The sequence below is a fragment of the Ammospiza nelsoni genome, chromosome 1, assembly GCF_027579445.1.
Source record: "Ammospiza nelsoni isolate bAmmNel1 chromosome 1, bAmmNel1.pri, whole genome shotgun sequence".
Taxonomy (NCBI): Eukaryota; Metazoa; Chordata; class Aves; order Passeriformes; family Passerellidae; genus Ammospiza; species Ammospiza nelsoni.
In genome coordinates this window covers 36,736,318-36,749,562 of record NC_080633.1, presented here as the reverse complement: position 1 = coordinate 36,749,562, position 13,245 = coordinate 36,736,318, and the positions used below count along the sequence as shown (strand labels likewise).

The following is a 13,245-nucleotide window of genomic DNA, read 5'->3' as shown; positions in this document are numbered from 1 at the left end:
AATGGTTGTAAGGAATGATTTTATCCTGAAATTTTTAGAGATCCTGAGATCCATATGTATACTGAAAAACAAGAAACTGAGAAGTTAGTTGAATTATGGGACATAAATGCAGGAAAGCCCAGGATGGTATTTCTGCCTTAACAGTAGCTAGTAGTATTCCTGGGGAAATACTGTAGAGTGAGGAGTAGTGGAAATTGTCTGCATTCATTAGTTGAATGAAAATGAGAGGGGAAAAAAAGTGTGTTGTTACTGCAATCTGAATGTCTCACAGGAGCAACATTGCCAAGAGCACTCTTAAAACAGGTATTGAAGTGACCATGTAGTGTTGTAGCAGCTGATGATGAGTATCACTGAACAGCAAAATATACATTATTTTTCTTGATTTCCTACAAAAATATTTGGAGGAATTTTTCAAGCAATACAGATTTCCAAAAACAATTTTGCAATTTTATATATTCCCGGCTTCTCTGGACCTTTAATATTTTGATGACTTTCCTTCCACCAGGAAGGAAAGTTACTACAGCAGTTGAATAGCAAAATAAAACCTACCGAAGGTAGGCAAAAATATTCCTCTTACTATGAATAATACAGCAAGAGTTACATAGGCTGACAAATCAGGCCATTTCTTTAATATGTAAACTGATTTTCCATACATGCTTATAATTGTTCAATAAGAAATTTGTCAGAAATACACTGTGCCTATAAATAAAATAATATACATGAAGTGTAACAGTGGAAGGTCTGCTGTTTTATTGCATGTTAGCAATTTGCAAAGTAAAATCTTAATCCATATTTTTAAACTACTCTTACAGCACCAGGATCCATAACTCTTGAATATCCTTGTTTTCAGGTATTTTTCCCCACATTCACACTGCATGCTTAATACGGAGGATAACACATTCCAGTGCATTGTGAAACATATTTAAAGCAAACCTAAAACTAATAGTGCAGAAATTACAAACATCACAATAATTTTAATGTTCCACTCCTCCTAATCAGGTACTGGGAGTTGCGTATCTGGAGAGAAGGTGAAAGGACAGTTTTCAATACTTCAATTTGGTAAATAAGTTTAAAACCTGTAGTTAAAACCACTTCTGTGAGCAGTTAATCCCAGTATGCATGAGTTTGCTATGACTCCTGTTTAATGACCAGGTTAGCAGTGAATTACTGTCTTGCTCCAAGCAAGGGATACATTGCACACTTGATTTTGTCTTTCCACTGTGGGCCTCACCCTAAGAAAGTAGATAATAACAGTAGAATAATATTTGTCAAATGTTTATTGGAACAGGAAAAAGTATAAATTAGAATACTTAAGTGTGGAAATACTAGTAAACACAGGATGGTTAATATTGGTAGTTGGGAATCTTGAAGTGCTTTACAAATAAAGAGTGGGTATTGTACTGTGGGATTCGACTGAGGATACTGGCCCTCCCTAGGAACTGATCTGAACAAGGAAACTGAAATGCTTCCTTGTGAAGTATTTTCTTTTGTGCCTGAAGTTTCTAGCTAAATTTACCTTTCAGTTGTCTCTGAGAAGGATACAGGCTTACTGTAAACACCTTCACTGACCTGTAACTTAATCAAGGTCTTCCAGTTTGTGAAACTTCAAGAAATGTCAGAAAATCCATACAATACTGCAAGCAAAAGGGTGCTCCAGATGAGCATGTGTTGCTCATGTAGTTAGCCAGCAGCTCAGCCTGTGCAGTGTGCTTACAGTGTTTGCATCAGACTCATTTTCTTTCTCTGTTGTTATCCTTACATTGAAGCCAATGTCACCCAGAAAAGATTTGTCCTTTCCTGGTAACTTCTGGGTCACTGTCACATTTATAGAAATAATGTTAAGAAATTCATCCCTTACTTAGTGTGGATTTTCTGTCTCTTACAGTAAAATATTAAAATTCTAGCACCCCAGTTTCCATGGCTAAGCTTGCCACATATGTGAGGTATGTAAAACAAAGAGATGGCACTGTCCCCAAGGTGGGGGGGCTGTGGGGTGTTGCAGGCACCCCTCCCTGGACAGCAGGATCAAGTTACAGAAGTTTTCAGTATTCCTCTGTTTGTTCTTAGACTTTGCCTACAGCCAAGTAGGAGACCTTATCTGCATTAACTTGTCTTGGGAAAAAAAGCCCCAGCTTGGTGGGAGAGTGGAGGAATGGGAGCAGCTGGAGATACAGGAGGCTACAGAGCAGCACAGGGATGTGGCCAGTGGGGACAGCTGCAAGCCAGAGCCACCAAGCTGCAACGGGCTTTACCTGCTTTCTCTGGCTCCCAGGCACAGGGGAACTGACATGGATTCCTCTCTCCCACATCAGTTCACCTGTTACTGACACAGCATTTTTGAAGGATGAAACTCTCTTTTCTTTCCTAATACTATAATCATTTAAATGTGGTCAGGTTTTTCTGGGTTGGTGCTTTTTTTGTTGTTGGTGGTGGTGGTGGTTTGTTTTTTTGTTTTGTTTTGTTTTTTGGGTTTTTTTTTTTTTTTGTTTTGGGTTTTTTTTGGTTTGTTTTTTTGGTTTTTTGGTTTTTTTTTTCCTGGGGGAATCTTTTGACAGTACTTGACATTAGTTATGTTCATCTCTTTAAAGGCAGAAATAGATACTCAGATTCTTAAACTGGGACTTTTCTAAAAAGGCTATCAGTCCTCTGATGCTGTTGTATACAGACTGAGTCTGTGCAGCATTGTCTGTGATTTCCATGATGAAATTTTGCATTTTTATTAATACCTTCTCTAAATGGAGAAAGTTTTAAACAGGTAATTTTTGCATTTCTCATTTGATTTTGTGATCTGTTGGTGTAGTGAATTCTCTATTAAACACAGTGATTTTTTTATTAAATGTTGATTATAAAGTGGTTAGACAAATGTTAAGCACTATTACAAGTACAGTCCTCTATCAAAAAGTTAAGATGTCTAAACAAATTCTCAGACATTTAAACAAACTATTTATATACGTAAGTAGGATTTGTTGCAAAAACATGAAATGGATGTAATTTTAACTGAGTTGTTAGGGGTTTTTTAAAATTTCCTAGCATTAATAGAAATGAAAGCATTCCTGTTAAAAGATGCTGCTTCTCTGATGCTGGATTAATGCAAGTGGCTGTATTACAAGGATGTTATACTTCTGATAATGGGAGATATGTTCATATAAAAATATATACATACATTTTTCTTAAATCTGATTTGGTACCCCAATTTCCATTGTTAGGTGCAAATTAAAAAGAATTTTACTCTGGTAGGGGGTTCTAAAGCCTTGACATTATTTTAATCTGATAACGAATGGCTCTGAGTTCATGTTCTTTCAGTTGTTGGCAACAAATCTAAACCTGTGTTTTTTGGATTTATGAGGATAAGTCCTGCTTTGGCAATCTTGTAGATCCTCAGGAGAATAGTTAAACAGTGATTAATCATTGTTTCTTCACTGAGTGTGCAGAAAAGAATGGAAAAGCTGCATTTCACACTTCTGAAGCAATTAATCCCCATGATCTTAGCCAGGTTTGTCTTGTAGATAAGTTGGGATACAAAACAGTACCTAATTTATCAATGTATGCATGCCATAAAGTATAAAACACACAATTTATTTCATATCATTTATAGTCAAATGTAAAAAAAGAGTGACTTTGCCATATCCAAGAGTGTTTCTTACATTACCTTCATATAAACTAAGTACCAGAGATTACAATGGGATTCCTGTTTATTGTGCACATCTGGTGCAGTCACTATGCATTTTCTCATTCACTTGCTGGCATTTTTAGTGATTGTGGCATAAATCACCTTGCTAATCAGAAACATAAGTGACGGGAAGTCATCTCCTTTTTTTGAACAATGGGAAAAAACATATGGCTTCTTAGACAGGACTTGGCTGTTATACTATTTATGTGGCATTATATTCTGTATTTAGAATTTCATATTAATTGCCGTGGTTTGATTGAAAGCATAGAATGCCCTGTGGTTTTGGCCAAAGTACTAGTTTTATGATCTACTCATGATGCTTTCCATGCTTAATATCTGTTGTATTTGCCTGTATCAAAAAATGGAGCTGAACATGCTGGCTGTATGTATTTTAAAATATGATAAAATGGTTTAAAATGCTTTTTAATCAATATGATTAAAATGAACGTTGTGTGTTCTGAGTGACACCTTATAGTAGAAGGTTGTTATAAATTGTGTGACATAGTAAACAAGGGAAAAGAATTATAGGAAACACATATACTCTAAACTTTTCTTCCTGCACAGAAGAGGACTGTAGAAAATCAGACAAGGAGGAGGTGAGACTGCTAGTTTTTGTGAGGCAAGTTTATTGGTAATTGTGCTTCTGAATTAAAATTCCCTGTGGGATAAAACATATAATAAGATGCCAAAATTATATTAACATGTGAGGAAGATAATTGCACCCAAAAGCAATTCATGTACAATATCATTTTGGTGTATCTAGTTCTTCATCTTACATGAATGTTTTGCACTTCATTTTGTGTCACTTACTTTGTGATTCATGGCCATATTTACTCCTTTAACCAAATAGTTTAGTATTAATAATAATTACTATAAAGAATTCTTAGCAGTCTTTTGAAAAAATACATTAATTTTATGGCCAGTGGTTCAAAGTTTTATTTACTATTATGTTATTTCTTTTAAATAATTAATTAAACATGTAACCTAATTCAATGATGTTATTGACCAAATTTCTCTAACCAGTGTGGAACTCGAGGTTATTACATGGTATTGGAATACACTAATTTCTGAATTGTCAGGAGTCTGTATATCTAAAGAAGATCTTTATTGTCTGCCAGGAAACTCCTAAATAATTACAAAAAAATGCTAAATTAAGTAACTTATGATTACGACTTTGATATGGGGCTCTTGAAATCGAAGGTGGTAAGCAGGATGTAAAAAGAGACCATCCCAAGTGATTAGTTATTATTGGTAACACCTCTCTGGCATTACAAATTCTGCCTCACTGGTAATAAAGAAAAACATATAATGGAAGAATGCAGAGTAATGCGAAGAAGCTCTTGTTAAACTATACAATGGGGGTTTCCATCTTCTTCACTCAGGTGTGGGTCTAAATGCACATTGTAGAGATGCTGCTTTTAAAAGCTTGTCAGAAAGTATGTTTTTGCCCAAGAACTTGCCTTCTACTAGGAATTGTGAAAAATCCTGAAAAGGATGCCTGAAACTAACTGACATTACATCCTTAAGATTACTTATACACAAAGAGAGGAACTTCAAAAATAACAGGACAGCACATCACCTTAATTTTTTTAATAGCTGCTCACTGTGAGTTATCTTACGTAGCGGAGCAGTAATTTCACTAAAAATTTTCAAATTTGGTGTATTAGTTTAACAGGAAAAATTCTTCAAAATTACTCTGAAATACACAATTGCCCCTATTAAGTGCCTTTAAATGCTAAGAAAAAGGTCTCATCCTTAAAATTGTCTCACTAAGTTTGATTTCATAAATCTTATTTTTTGGAATTTCTTTTTCATAGTTTCTACTCACTAAAAAAAAACAGCCATAAACTTCCTGACTCACTCAGTATTACTTGAGCATTTTAAGTGGACCTTTATGTGCACCCTTAAGTAAACAATGTACTTGAAGGCAGGTTTGATTTTCCTGGTGTGATTCTAGGTTAGCCTTCTAGTTTGGATAAGGACTATATCTTTGAAGCAGATTGTCCCCACTGTGCTTATGTTCATACTGCAGAGTTGTGTCAGCATTGGGAAAATTGATTTCTTTTGGATTAAGCTGACTTAGAAGTTGCACACCATTGGTGTGTAAATGGACTTTCTTTGTAATAGCTGATCGGGGGCTTTTGGTCCTGAACATGACCAGCTCAAATTAAACACCCCTAAAAGATGTTTTGCTTGAATGTTGATCCTCAGGATTAATTATTTCGTTCTACCTCTCAGCCCACATTGAGCAGTTGCCACTTGCAGCTGTTGTGAATCGCACAGAGGTACCCTATGGAACACTTAGTGGTTTGTGCAAAGTTCTGATAATCACCAGGCTTTTATCAATGTGTATATTTTTAATTATGCAAGTGGAATTACTGTCATGAAGTTTAGTTATCATATTTAAATACTGAATGAGTGACAAAGTGATCTCTTCTCCTTTGACATTGTCCATGAATGAAACCCAGAAGTCAGCATTAGGTGCAATGACAGAGGGCTAAAAGGCAAAGAACAAAGGAGATGGTCATAAAATTGGGAGATGGAAAGGAATAAAGCTCTTGTACAGTAAATATAATCCAATATTTTTCACAGGCATAAATCCGCTAGTGCTATAGTCTGTTAAAGGAAAACTGTTTTATTTACTTACGTGAATTATGGACAGAGATTTTTACTTTATGCTTTTGTTCCTGATAATTTAGACATTTTCTCTTGGAAAGAATTAGATGAGATATAAATTGTAGACTTAAAATTTAAGGCTCCTTTCAAAATGGATAATGGTAGAGTTCCCCTCCTCACCCTAAACTCAAGGTTACTTTTGCCCAACACAGTGTAAAAAAATACTGTGGTTATCAGACCATCAGACATTTTGATGAGACATATTTTAAAACACCAGTCAATGAGCTGCAAAGTTCACTTTCTTTGATAAATAGTTTAAAAAAAATCAGGAGAGGGTTAAAGACTGTGTTAAGATAAATTCATTCTTCTAATGAGGATGGTGGATAAAATCATTTACTTCATGTTAATACAGTTATTTAAAACTTAAATTTTGAGTTTACAACCATCTGTCTCAAGGGCTAAGCTCACTATAAACTATTATAATCATTTAAATAAATAGAGGAAAAAACAATCCGTTCAATATGTTGAATCAATATGTCATGCTTTGAATATCTATATAATTTTCCTCACATTAGGATCCATGGCACATGTACGGTACAATATGGTCTATAAATAGGCCCGTATCTTGGACTGCAGAGGGAATGACAGTGCTCCCCAGAACTTGGTGTGTGGTTTTGCCTCGCAGCCGTCTTTCCCTGTAATCCGCGTGTGGTTCAAAACATAACCCGATGGAGTTAAAAGAAGGCAGATTTCAATGGCTGCAAGGTAGCAGAGCATATCTTTGTCCTTTATTGTGTCCAACACAAGCAGAATCTTCATGTGGTGTATGCGTTTCATTCCTTGCTTGGGCTTGGGAGAAAACCTCTCCTTTTCTGCTCTCACCAGGGTTGTTCAGTGCTCCCATCCAGCTGGCTTGGCCGAAGGAATTAAGTGCACGTGGCTAGAGGAGTCTACGCTTGCTTTCAGCACCCAGTGCAGCAGTGAATATTTGTTGTACAGAGTCTTGCATCACTGTGACTGTTCAACAATGACTCTGCTGACTTGGAAAGTATGGATTGGAGCATGAGCTGTAGGCCTGAGCAGCTCAGGAGTACTGATTAAAAGAAAAACAAAGAGCAAGTGAGGGATGGCCAGACATGGCTGAAATTCATTTAAGTGTGCCTCTAATAGAGATTTATAATTCCTAAGTTTCAAGTCAGCATTTCAGTCCTTCTTTTCCATCAGTTTTTATTCTTTTACTGCTAAGAATTACTTATTCATTTTAAAACAGATTCACAGACTCTATTATGAAAATATGTTGAAAACATGAATGTTGTTGAAATAAGTGGCTTTGCAATATTTAAGATAATATGTATATAGTCTAAAAAACTCTATAGAAAGAACAACATCTAAGTTTGTGTTACTGAAAATACCAGCTCGATTATTGTAAACTGCCAGTGTACTTCTATCACATAGGAGGAGTAAAATTACATCTGTATTGTAGGAATGGGACAAAGGACAGCAGTGCGGGAGTGGTAGAAGCAGATATGTCCTAAAGCACACTCTGGGCCTCCAGTCCATTAACTACATAAGTTTAGAAGCTGCCATGCTCTTCTGAATTATGGAACAGGAAGTCTCTTGGGGCTTTGCAGTGACATCACAAAGTATTAGAGGTTTGGTTTTCATGTCACTAGAATTCCTTGATGAAGTCATGGCCCAGTAATTCATTTTTCATCTGTATTTATGCTGAAATTAAAAATTCTTGGGGCTAGATGGAAGGATGAAGCTTCTTACTGTTCTGTTCCTCACTGTTGGGAGTAACACACCATCTCAAGGATATTTAAAAAGATATATGCACTATTTCTCTTAACGTCCTGTCTTGCTGTTCTGCAGTTGAATCTAAATTAAAGCAAGTCAAATGAGTGTCTGTTGTGTGGATGGAGAATATTAGAATTAGAGGAGAATATTGAAGATAAGAAATCTGGTTTCTTGTTTCTCGTGTGTCACTGACTCAGGCCATGTGAGCCTGTAAGAGCCAAGTCTTGATTGAAACCATACTGAAATTATTGTGTGCCTCCCTTGAAAGAGTTCCACGCGAACACAGGAAAGTGTAGTGTTCCATGTATATGGAGTGTTTTACACCATTGGAGCCTTAACATATGGTTGTGGGTGTCACCTAGCATCCATGTGCCTCAAACTCTCTATCCATAAGATGGGGGAAATGCTTTGCAAGGTAGTTCAACTCAGCACTATTTGGAAATCATTGTGGTTTTCATAAAGAACAAAGATGTGTTGCATTTTTTCCTGACACAGTAACAGTCTGTTGTTGACTGACGGGCACTTAAACATCTAGAACCAAATTCCTGGTCAGAATGCAAATACTGAAAATTCCTAGTACAATAATATCTACTGTGCTACAATAATATTAGGTAAATTCTAACCATTTGCATGCTTGGAACCTTATTAACAATGGTTTGTGTAATTCTGTTCTCAGTTTTATTTCCATTTCTCTCCTTTTGATATCTTATTTAAGAAAATCTGGATCATCTTATTAAGTCAGATGAAACACCTGGTTTTTTCAGCATTTTGTTTTGCTAGATAGCTTAGGCAAATTGCATGGTTTTACTCTGAAGTTCAAAATTCTGTAAGTAGAATGTAAAAATATCTTAACTTTCTAGACATTCTTTACTTTCTTCAGCAGCAAAAATACACATTTGTTTATCTAGATCTGTTCAGACTTATGCATGCTAAGACACATTTGAAAGCAGAAGTCTCTATGTAATTTATTTTCAGTGTGTAGTGTAAACTGTTGTGCTGTATATACATTTTATATTTATGTCAGAAAAGAGTTGCAGAGGGGTACTTTAAAACCACCTTTTTGGCTCTAAATAGCTATTGTGTACATATGGTAAGGTACTGCTGCTTAACAATTAGTAACTGCTTTGATGAAACTAAATTACATGTTTAAGTTCCCATCAGGAAGTCGCTTCACATATCTGTATTAATGTATTCAAGGCTCGAGAAGGAAAGTTAATTTTCCAGCTTAAATATTTAATTCAAGCTTAAAATTTAGTCTGTAATTAGAGCTCCCAAATGGCAGGAACATGGAGTATTTGTCCATTTTAATTAGATTGTTGTTTACCTATTAATTATATATCATATCTTGTCATATAGTTTTGATGGTAACAGATGGTGCTAGGAGTTAGTAAGGGTTTGAACAAAATAAGATTTCACATGATTTATTAAGTTGCACTTTATTAGTGAGTGGTCTGCTTTTGTCAGGTTATTCTGTGGAATAAGAAGTTCGAAACATTTCACTAATTTTGGTGATTACTCTCTATGTGAAAATATCTAACTTAAACAATAATTCCAAAAGCTGCATTCAGTTTTTTTAGAGGAAGTTGAAATACACCTTGTATTTCTCCTAAGTTATTGCCTCTATACTATGCACATGACAGTAAACTTACAGCTATTTTTTCCCCCTACATTTTGTACATAAGATTTTTTAGGAGCAGTACCTCTTTTATCTGCAAAGAGTACTGCAATTGTTTCAAAGGTGAAAGACCTGATTCAGTTATAAAAATTTTAGCTTCTATCAATTTGTTCATTGGTGCTTCCAAAATACCAATGTATACAGTTATCTCTCCAGCAAGCATTGAAATGTAAAAGGTAATTGAGATTTTTCAGAGTTCGGTAGTTGTGGACAAGCCATACCATATATCTTCACCCAGTATGTGAACATTTTTCCAATTCTTTGGCAATATCTAGTGCTGATGCAGTTTATCTAAATTTTTGAGTCCTGTATGAAATGTAAGTGTGTCTTCCATCAACCTGTGTTTTGATAAAACACCAAAAGCCATGTCCACACATCTGGAAATCATGTGGTACCTTTCTTGTGATATTTTGGAATTCTCACTTAAATAGTCCCTTTTAAACCTGGGATAGAGGAAAAGGAAAAATAAAATTGAAAAGAATGCAAGGATGCAAGTCTCTTCTGAGTTTTGGAACATTAAAAAAAGAGAAAGAAAGAGACTGAAAGAAATTTCCATTTGCTTTATTACACCAGTGAAAAAGGGAGAAAGTCAAAAAGATAAGTAAATAAGATTGCATAGTAGAGGTTAGAGCAAGAATATTATTTCTTGAAAAAAGAGAGTTTTAAAATGGGTGAAGATACAGGAGATGTGTGCATGAGATGTTGGTGAACAGCACTGGTAAATGGACAGTGGTTTTCTCTATGGGGAGTTTGCACAGTGAAACTAATCAGCAATGGAGCTTAGCAGTGTGGTGTTTGTGGGTGGTTTAGTAGTGATTCAGGAGTGTTTGAGCTTTTAATTCCACTTGATCACAGATCATTTGATCTATTCTAATTTTGGTCACCAGAGGGAGGAGATCAACGACAAGTTTCTTAAGTCCAGGTCAATTCAGCAGCTCTCTGTTACAAAGCTGAGTAAATAAATCATTATTTTGTGGCAAACCAATCTTCCTGTTTTCACTAGTTGCTTTCACAATACCTTGATAGCTTAATCCCCTTGGGGTGTAATATTATCTGAATAAATGAAGATCCTTTTCCTGTAATCCTCCCTTTTTTTATAAACTAATTACATACTTCTGTTTTCCTTCCTCCTTCCTAATTTCCCTCTGTCAAGTTAAAAAAACATGCACTATCATCAGAACTGTACCTGTTTCTTGACATTGACCATGACTTCAAAGAGATGGTAAGAGTCAAGAGTTTTGCTAGTGAAAAGTAAACAGATGGCCGCAGTACACACACTGATTTCAAGGCTTGCTTCAGTGGGCGACTTGACAAACAGTAGATCTACAAAACTGCCTCCTTGTTCTGGCACTTGCTTTGTCCTCACACCAGCAGCAACAGATGCTTGATGCTGACACTAGTTCAGTTTCTCCCCACATAACTTTGGTCACATACTCTGAGTTGGATTTACTGTGACCTCTCTCTTGTTTCATAATTGTCCCCATTAGCATGATTGCTACCTTAAAAAGTATTGATAAGTATGTCTGTGTTCAAATCAACTGGAGGTGGGGTGAGTAGGGGGAGGTGTTTGGGAGTGTGTATGTATCTTGGATGTGTTCCCAAGCCGAGGATCGTTTTATCACCACCTACATCTAAAAAAGAACCACTATGCTGAAATTGTGCAGTTTGATTAGCTAGGAAGAGCTAAGTGACTTGGCCTATTGCCTCTTGTATGTGTGAAAAGATTACCTTCTAAAAATGCGACCTTTTATCCTCTTTTGCTCAGATCCTGGATTTTTCCCTGTGATTTGTAGAGCTGTGTTAATAACACAGAAAACGGCATTCAGTTGTTAGCGATGAAGATATAAGTGATTATAAAAACATTATCACAAGATAGAAGTAGTAAAAATATTCTACTTGCTGAGCTTGCACCATCAGAATTTATTTATACATTTTATGCAAAAATACAGGGTTAATTTTTTTTTCCTTTGACCCTGTATATCAAATGTGATAAAATATGCTATCCTGCAGCTAAAAGCAGATGGAAAAATAAATTGAAGAACAGCGTTTAACTGCAGTCTTATCCTAGTTCATATAAAAATATTACAAAAATAAAACAGAGACATAACTGGGTCATTGAAATGTTCTTTAAGAAGGCCTGCTTACGCAACAAAATTACCCCATTTTCAAATACTGTGGTTCATAACATTCGAGGAAAAAAAAAAGGATTTTGAAATGTAGTAGCATGAATTTTGTTTTTAAATTAGTTTATACTCTTTGGAGTTGATCATTCATTGAGAACTTTTTTTTTGTTTCTTTTGCAACATTATAGAAGTAGTGGGCTTGCATTAAACTTATCTTATGGACATTTGAGAGTTTTGAATCATCACTTCTAATTTATTGCAGTGCCTTGCAGGGCTTCAGCTGTGCTCCCTACCTTGTTTTTGGAATATCAGTGCCATTTATATTTTCCAGAATAATTCTCTTTACATGCTTGGCTTTATAAATAGACTTTGAAGAATAAGTTTAAAAATACACAATTTAGTAAAATCTTTTGGTATGGATTCTCTGATAGTGAATGCAGCCAACAGTGTAATTTCTCAGCTCGTGGCCAAGTCTGCCTCAGATACCAGACTGAGAAGCATTGAATTGAATCTCCTTTACAGTCACCTGTTTCTCTCCATCATTACCTAAGCAACTTCAGCCTCTAGTTTGAATCTGTAAAGCCTAATTTGACTTAGAAATCTTCAGAAGCCTAAGTTAGGCAGTTCTAATAATCCCAGGAGTGGAAATGTGAACACCAGATAATCATGTAGTAGCATCAGAGTGAAGCTTATTGTTTATGCATATGGAGATTTCAAATAAAAGAAGTGGGATTCTTACCAAAAGGACTGCAAGAAAGAAAGCAAGATTCACAGAAGATGAGTAATAAAATGCCATTCATCAAATATGCAACCTTTATCAGTGCCTGTAATACAACAGACCTAGCTGGTTTATAGCACTGTGTGGGAGAAATGGCTCAACCTGCACTGATTGTGCTGGAGATATTAATGCTATTACATTTGATTTCAAAAAATGCATTGCTTTGGTGGTCATTTGTAAAGGTGCTATCCACACCACTCCGTGATAGTGACTAGACAAACCATACAGGGTGGGCAGTAAAATACCAATATGAAGAAAAAATATGCTGCCAAAAGATAGTTTTTCTGGTACGGAACAGTCAGGTTAAAATTCTTCTAGAAGAAAATCTTGTCTTCACTGAATGTAAGAGTGCTTTATCATAGTTCTTTAAAGGAAAATGGAAAGCATATGATAAACCTTTAATACATGCTGTCAAATTGTCTACAAAAATGGCCCATGTGTTGAAAGAATAAGTATCATATAAGGAGACAAGTACTTAACAAAGAGACTTCTTTTCATCTTTAGTCCCCTTTTTCAGATTTAGCTGTTGCTGCTATAGCTAAGGTCAGCATCTATATAAATAAATAGTAGGATTAGTTAAGAACTG

The 13,245-nt window shown here is 35.6% G+C and overlaps 1 protein-coding gene across 6 annotated transcripts in view; it reads left to right on the top strand.

Annotated features, from left to right (window-relative positions):
• TBC1D5 (TBC1 domain family member 5) overlaps window positions 1-13,245 on the top strand; it is a 316,432-nt gene that overhangs the window by 90,713 nt on the left and 212,474 nt on the right. The gene's annotated exons all lie outside the window — the stretch shown is intronic.